Genomic DNA, 7,073 nt, shown 5'->3' on the forward strand with positions numbered 1-7,073 from the left:
GCGTCGCAGCAATTGGTCGGACGGCCTGAATCCGGGCAGCTGGATGGCTGGCTCCTCTTCGATTGGCCACGGCCAAGAGAACGGGCCTTTCGCCCGCGAAGGTGTCCGTCTCGAGCACGGCCCAGTCAGAGACGTCATCAACGCTCTCGACACAACCAACACATGCAACAAGAATGCGTCTGAATTTGTCGGCTGCCGATTGCGGTTTTTTTTTTTTTTTGCTACGAAGTTTGCTTTTGTTCTTGTGGTGGTGGTGACGAGACTGGCTCGACGCGGAACTCGCGGCTTGTCTACGGAGTAGCTAACGGCGGTCAAGACAACCCCGGATCGTGAGGGCCCCATATAGTGTATGAGACCAAAGGTTGATAGCGCAATCCGGATGCAGGCGACCCTGATCTGGTGGTGGCCACCGCACCCGGCCGTTCGATCCCGTCCCGCCGGCGTGCCCCTCATCAGCACCAACGCGGACGCGAGCCGTTCCACCCCCTTGAAAGCAGGGGAAGAGCGCGATGTGCTCGACTCTTGGTCTGTTGTTTGACTTGCGCGCTCTTCACTAGCGAGCTTCACACTAGCGAGCTCACCATACACTAGTGTAGACTTCACCACACACAACACGCAAGAATAAACATCGAATCTCGGCGGATGCGGGGTGCGAAGCAATATCGCACCCTATCGCGATACCAATGCGAGTGGGGGGAGAAGACGATGAGGGTAAGAAAGAGGACGCTGGAGCAACCCGACTCGGGTCCGCCCCGTTGCCGTGGCAGGGGAAGGACCTGGACCATTCTCGCCGCCGGAGCGGCCCTCCACTCGCCATCGCCGTTAACGTTGCAATGTCCGGCTCAAGTGCCTCTTTTTTGGCTCCTCCGGGTTCTTCTCGCTCTCGGCGCTTTCCTTACCCAATCTGCTGGTGTTTGTGTTCTGCCCAGGGCAGTGGACTCCCCTTTGTCAACCCCACGTCTTCGTCCTTGGCCCCTCCTTTTACGCGGCAATAAAAAATAAAATAAAAAACGCCAATACAATCCACCACGTTAGCCTGTCTCGCAACTCCCACGAGGGAATTTTCCAGGGGCAAGACATTGGCGGACACATTATACTCCAGATCGGGTTGTTTCAGAACGCTTCTGTTCGTCCCATGCCCATGGAAAATTCAGTCCCTGTTGATCTCGGGCATGCTACAACGGCACGGTCTTGCCGAGCTCCCCGGGTGGAGCCTCAGGACGGCGGTGAGAAGTGGGGGATTGAAAGGCGGTGGGCAAAGGTGTCCGCCGCTGGAGCGATGCTGCGCGGTGACCACGGCAACTGCCGCAAATCCCTCCTTCCCTACGCAGTAATCCAAAAGAATTTCTGAGCATTTCTCGACGGTGATCAGGCCATCATAAAACACGAAGCCGCTTGTCTTGTCGATGGGTGAAGTGGACCATCCGATGGCCGCAGTTTCCCCCTCTTTTCTTACCTCGGTAAGACGACCGACAGGCCTTCGAGATCTCTACGTGGAGTCCGTCAACTTCGAAGAACCTCGTCATAGTTCGCTCTATCTTCCTCTTCCTCTTCTTCTTTGTTCTTCTTCTTCTTCTTTGTTCTTCTTCTTCTTCTTTGTTCTTTCGTTCCTTCTTTGTTGTTCTTCCACATTCTGTGTTCCTGTTCCTCTGTAACTCGATCAAAATCGAATACATGATCAAAGGTCTAGTTTCATCGCGTCTTTGACATTCGATGGTCGCCTATACAGGATGATCCTTATTTTCGCTTCCTCAAAGAGGAAGGGCGTCCTGATCAGAAACTGTAAGCAGAGCAAATGGAGGTGGCATTAGTGCTTCACGTTCCAGGGCCCTTCTTTTAAAGAGATGGATAAGTAGATAGAACTAGCTGAATAGCTAGTAATAGCCTAGGTTTAAGAAGCTTAAAGGTTAAAGACTTAAGCTTTTTCTATAGTAATTTCTTAAGAAAGAGGGAAAGACGACCCAGACCAAATCGGCCTCTATACGGAGTAGCGATAGACGCCCTCCCCCCTCCATGACATGTCCCGCCCGCACACCACAGCATGACTTACCATCATGACAACCAGGACCTCGAAATTAGCATCATCACATTGTTCTGAAAACTGCCTGCCCATATCCTCTATAGTCCGCCTCTAGGTTAGAGCATAAAATGGAGAAGAATAGGACAGGAAGGACAGATAATCGAGGAGACTACAGGTCACGATATAAAGAGAGAGTGTATTAAGGGAGAGATATTTCCGCCGTGCCGAAGCACACCGCACACTTAGCCGGCGAGATGGCCCTGGATGCGTCTCAAGCCTTCCCGTTGGCCAAAAGTCAGACCCAGGATAGCTTGGGAGGATGAGGCTCGATTGATCCCGTCTTGATTTCTAGATTCAGGGGCAGCGTATTCGAGGAAGGCTACAGTTTGGGGAGACTAGCCCTCCCACCTGCCTCCTCACCACGGCGGGCGGTTGTCGATTTGCCAGTCACGGCCACTGCCGACTGGTAGACTACGCCGTTGATGGCCCTGGGTTGTTCATGCATTCCATCAGTCTCAAGCCAAGGCCCGGAAAGGGAATCAGTTGCCCCAATTCGGCTCCGCAACGGCGGCCTACCATGGGAATGTCCTCGGAATTTGTGAGGTCTCCAAGAGCCACGGGGTCGTGTCGCAGCAAGGAAAGGCGTCTGCAGACAAAAAGTTGAGTGTTCCAGAGGGGGGGTAAAACCGCTCCGTTTCGGCTTGATCATCCGTATTCTACGCCATGATCTGCGGAGATGTCGTGCGACAGAAATCGAGAAATTCCCTCTTCGGTGCGCGGACCCGGTTCGCCGTCCGGAGCGGTCCCGTGATGGAGGTACACGCCCCCTCCCGTACACGAGAGCGCCTAGAAGAGCATACAGTAATTGGCTTGGACAGGCGGCAGCTTGCTTTGCCTTGTCCTTCCATTCTTTACCTCGTCACAACGGAGAACGCTGAGCGGCAACACCCCCAACCCCACCGCCCTTCCCCGGGAGAAGTCAGCTATGCTCATCCCTCTGCCCAGGTGAAAGGCATTCCAGCTGATCAACCTCATCAGACTTCGTTTTCGAGATCATCAATTTTGAGTGGCGTTGATAGAAGTACCCGTTATCGCCAATAGGAGGTCCGAGAGGAGGTCAACATCATCGTGAGAGACCACTTCCTTCCTCTCCAGGCAGTCTTCTCCTCAGCAGCCCGCCACGTTTGTCTAGTGTCTACAACAGATCTTTTGTACGTCGACGGTAGTAGGAGTGACATCTGTACGACCATTTCCCGAGAAGCGAGCCCAAACACGGCAGCACTGCCCGATACGAAGAGTACCAAAGCAAGAAGGAAACGGCCTGCAGGTTTGGAGGGGCACTTTAACTTTGGATCTTAGTTCGAATACTCGAACATCCTGGTGGTTATTACGTAGCCTTTGTATCTCCGTACACCTCTAGAATTACATCGACACGCCTAACGAGACGTCGACTCTCTCGTGTCTTGGCCACCAGCGGCAGGCCTGGGACTCACAGGAGGTGGTGCACCTTGTTTCGACGAAGTAGAGCTGACGATTGGGGGCTGAGGTGGCGATGCTTGTTATTTCGCGGGGCTCTGAAGGCAAGTGACCTACTGTAGTACGCAGGTGTGGCGGGATATGCGGGTCCAGCTGTGTCGGATGCTGTCGACAGCGGGCCGACAAAGTTGGCTTCAATCTCAGAATAGCTGTGTCTCCGCCAACCAGAAATCATATAGCATCGTTCCCCTCAACTTCGTCAAGCTTCTGGCCCTTTGTGGGCTGAACTGTGTGTCACGAAAATCTCTCTAGCAGGACGAATGCAGACCCGACTCAGCCAGAGACCAATCTCCGCGGCCTCTGGGTATGCAATGCACCCGAATGGTACGGGCTTTGCCGTAGAATCGGGGACCGTCCTCTCGTTTCCGTCATTGCGGTCGAACTGTTGTTGTGGAAAGGACAACAAGATACGGCCACGCGGCGGACAGGTCGTCACAGACACTTCCTTGCCACAACACGGGAGAAGACGTCAGAAAACCGAAGAGAAGTTTGTCAGCGCTTCCTGCCGTTCCTCCCTTGTTTGGAGTAGGCCCTTCGCAGGACCAGAACCACCAGAGCACGATCTCGTCGTCGGTGGTCGACTGCGTCCATGATGCGGCACAGACCAGCCATGTCCAAGAGTGCTGAAAACATTCCTCCTTCGCCGGGGAAAGTTACAACGATGCTGTTGCAGACGAATCACGGCGGTCCGGTTCTCGTACATACCTCGCGAACGGGGCGGTATCGGTTTGGCCGACGGGTCGGTGCCGGTTCTCATTCTCCCTGTAGGACCTCTTTCAGGGTCGCTTGTGCCGCCTGCGTAGCCCATTCAATCCGCGTCAAGCCAGCCAACCAGCCGGGCCGAACGCTGGCCGTACATTGGCCTCTGTAGAACAGGGGAGATAATTCCCTGGGTTTCGAAAGCTGCTTGGGGCCGAAACGTCACGATCCTGCCGCGTAGTTCGATGGGATTCGCTGGTTTAAACCTGTCCGCCTGCGTCAGCGAAGCCGGACAACGCATGGGGTGGGAACAGAATGCAACCGAGACTCTGGGGTATATGCAAGACAAAGACGCGCCATGGAGAACGTGAAGAGAAAAATTTGATCACCCTTGCTCGCCGGCCATGCTGGCAAACCGATACCTCTTCCGTCGTCATTTCAGTCGAATCTTGCAAAGCCTCTCGAAGAGATCTTAATCCGCAGAACATGCCACGTTTAGTGGCATAAATAGAGCCACGGGTACGAACAGCAAAGGTAGCGTGGGCATTATCCCAGATCGTCCGCTTCTCGCGGAACAGCCTTCCTGCTTCCGCGAGCTATGTCCTCCCGCTCAACCCGCGTTGGGGCCCGGCAATCCATTACAACGCCAGTGGGCCCCGAGACGACTCGGCTCGGAAAGTGGACGAGAAGAAGCCCTAACGTCCGTTGTGGAGTGCCTCGCGGGATGCATAAGGCGTGACCGGCACGGTATGCATGCGTAGCATTCGGCGGAGGCAACCTTGCTTCCCTTGTCGTAAAGGAAGCCAAGTGTTGCGCCTAAAGTCCAGCTCAGGGACATTTACGCGGCGGTTAAATTGAAGGAGAAAGAAAGAAAAGTGAGAGAAGAAAAGGAAAAGGAAGAAAGAGAGGAAAGGAAAAAGAAGAAGGTAAATCAGAGTATGACAAAAGGAGTGAATATCTGATATGCTGGTGCAACGCTGCTGCAGTCCCGTTGTTGATCGAAAGGACGCTCTTAGAATCCAGAGAACCTGCCAGGAACGCCGGTCCGTTGTAAGCCACCAGATTGCACAATGACCGGGGCTGGAATAAAAGACAAACACAGACCCGGAAACGCCTGATCCATGGAACCGCGAACGAACAATTTCAACGCGCTAAAAACCGTCCGCAAGGCTGTCGGCTCAGGTGATCAGCGCAGGAGCAACAAAGCTTTTGACGGTTGCTGCGAATGTTCCAAAGACCGCCCCGGCACGGTGGCTGACCCGATTTGGAGTACAATGATTGTCTGAGGAGAGCACATACCATTGATGCGGGAGTGTTCTGGAGTCTCTGCGCATCTTGAAACCACCCGGGCCCGCCCGACAGAAGGGTAGCAACTGGCGGAAGGAACAACGCGGGTTGGTTTGGTAGCCACAGCCAAACATGGAAATGGCGTGGAAAGAACGTGATGCCTTCTGGGGCCACTACGGGTAAGAGTAACACTTTCGAAGCTCGACTGCACCCAACCTGCCAGTGGAAGATACGCTGCGCGGTACGTCTAGGGCGAACATAAGGTCCCCATGCTGAGGCCTAGACAAGAGAGATGAGGCGGGCTTAATTTCTCGTCCTACGTCTTACTCATTAATGGATTTGCTTGACTGTTCTTGAACGACCTTCGAGTTCTCAAATTTGCCAGCCCACAAACTCGCGGCCCCAGGTAGAATGGGGTTCGACCCTGCCCGTAAGGTGGGGATGAATCTCGCCTTGGCAAGCGGTCGCTCCCGAAGCCGACCGGGAGGGGTCTACGCGCTATCGAGCTCTAAATTTACTCGAACAAAAAGGCATCAACAACGATCTTTGTCTTGCTCCCACACTCTCCGCGCGCGCCACCAGCCGAAGTTTTTCGGGAACGGCTTTCTCTCTATCAGCTTCAGATATGTCCGTTGCTAGTAAGTGCTAGCGCATCTCAAATTGCTGAGCACGATAGGGTTGGTGGAACATATCGCCGCGCTGGTTCTTTCTCGCTCCCTTCCCGCCCCTTGAATTCGGCAGACTTCCCGCGGGAGGATCTCCGGTTTCAGCACCCGAGCGTTTCCTAAGTTATCTCCTCATCACCCGGGTCAATGCAGTCAACAGCAGCACAGAGTACGGATTACAACGTCCACTATTGCTCAAATACCGTAGAGCATGTGGGACGGGTCACTGTCAACCGAGGGTTGGGGACCCGGGATGCCGAATGGCGTCGATCAACGACAGGAACGGCCGAATCCGGCCTTAATAAGAGACCAAGTGTGTTATGTTGGCACGACGGGAGACCTGTTTGCCAGTGTTTGGCTCTCGGCCCATTCCATACCAGTACACTCCAGGCAGAAGTCGATTGTTTTGCAACCCTGTCCGTGCAGATATTCAACAGGGGCAGACGGGCAAACCTCCCGAACTCGCCGCTATCTCTTCAGTTGGTTGAGGGTTTCGTTGCGGGCAGGCGAGTGGGGCATTGGACCCTTTCAGATCCGCGGGCAAGGCCAGCCCGCGCCGGACCCTGGCACGTCCATGGTCTGAGTTGTGTTTGGCACTCACCGAGGCATGCACTGGGTTCCTCCTTTCCAGGGTTTCCAGGGGTTGCCATTGGACCAGAGGCAGACAGGAGTTTTGACAGCGTCGACTCATCAAATCCACGTCGACACGGCCGAATGTTTCGATATCTCTGGCGGCACCGGCTTCGTGCGCACCTCTAATCACCTGCGGACCGTCCAGTGGAATGTTTGGGCGCACGGATCACGTAACCGTATCCTCTCGTACTGCGTACCCATCCGTACCTGGACTGTGTATGTAATGTATGTAT

Source organism: Thermothelomyces thermophilus, chromosome 1 (assembly GCF_000226095.1).
Source record: "Thermothelomyces thermophilus ATCC 42464 chromosome 1, complete sequence".
NCBI lineage: Eukaryota > Fungi > Ascomycota > Sordariomycetes > Sordariales > Chaetomiaceae > Thermothelomyces > Thermothelomyces thermophilus.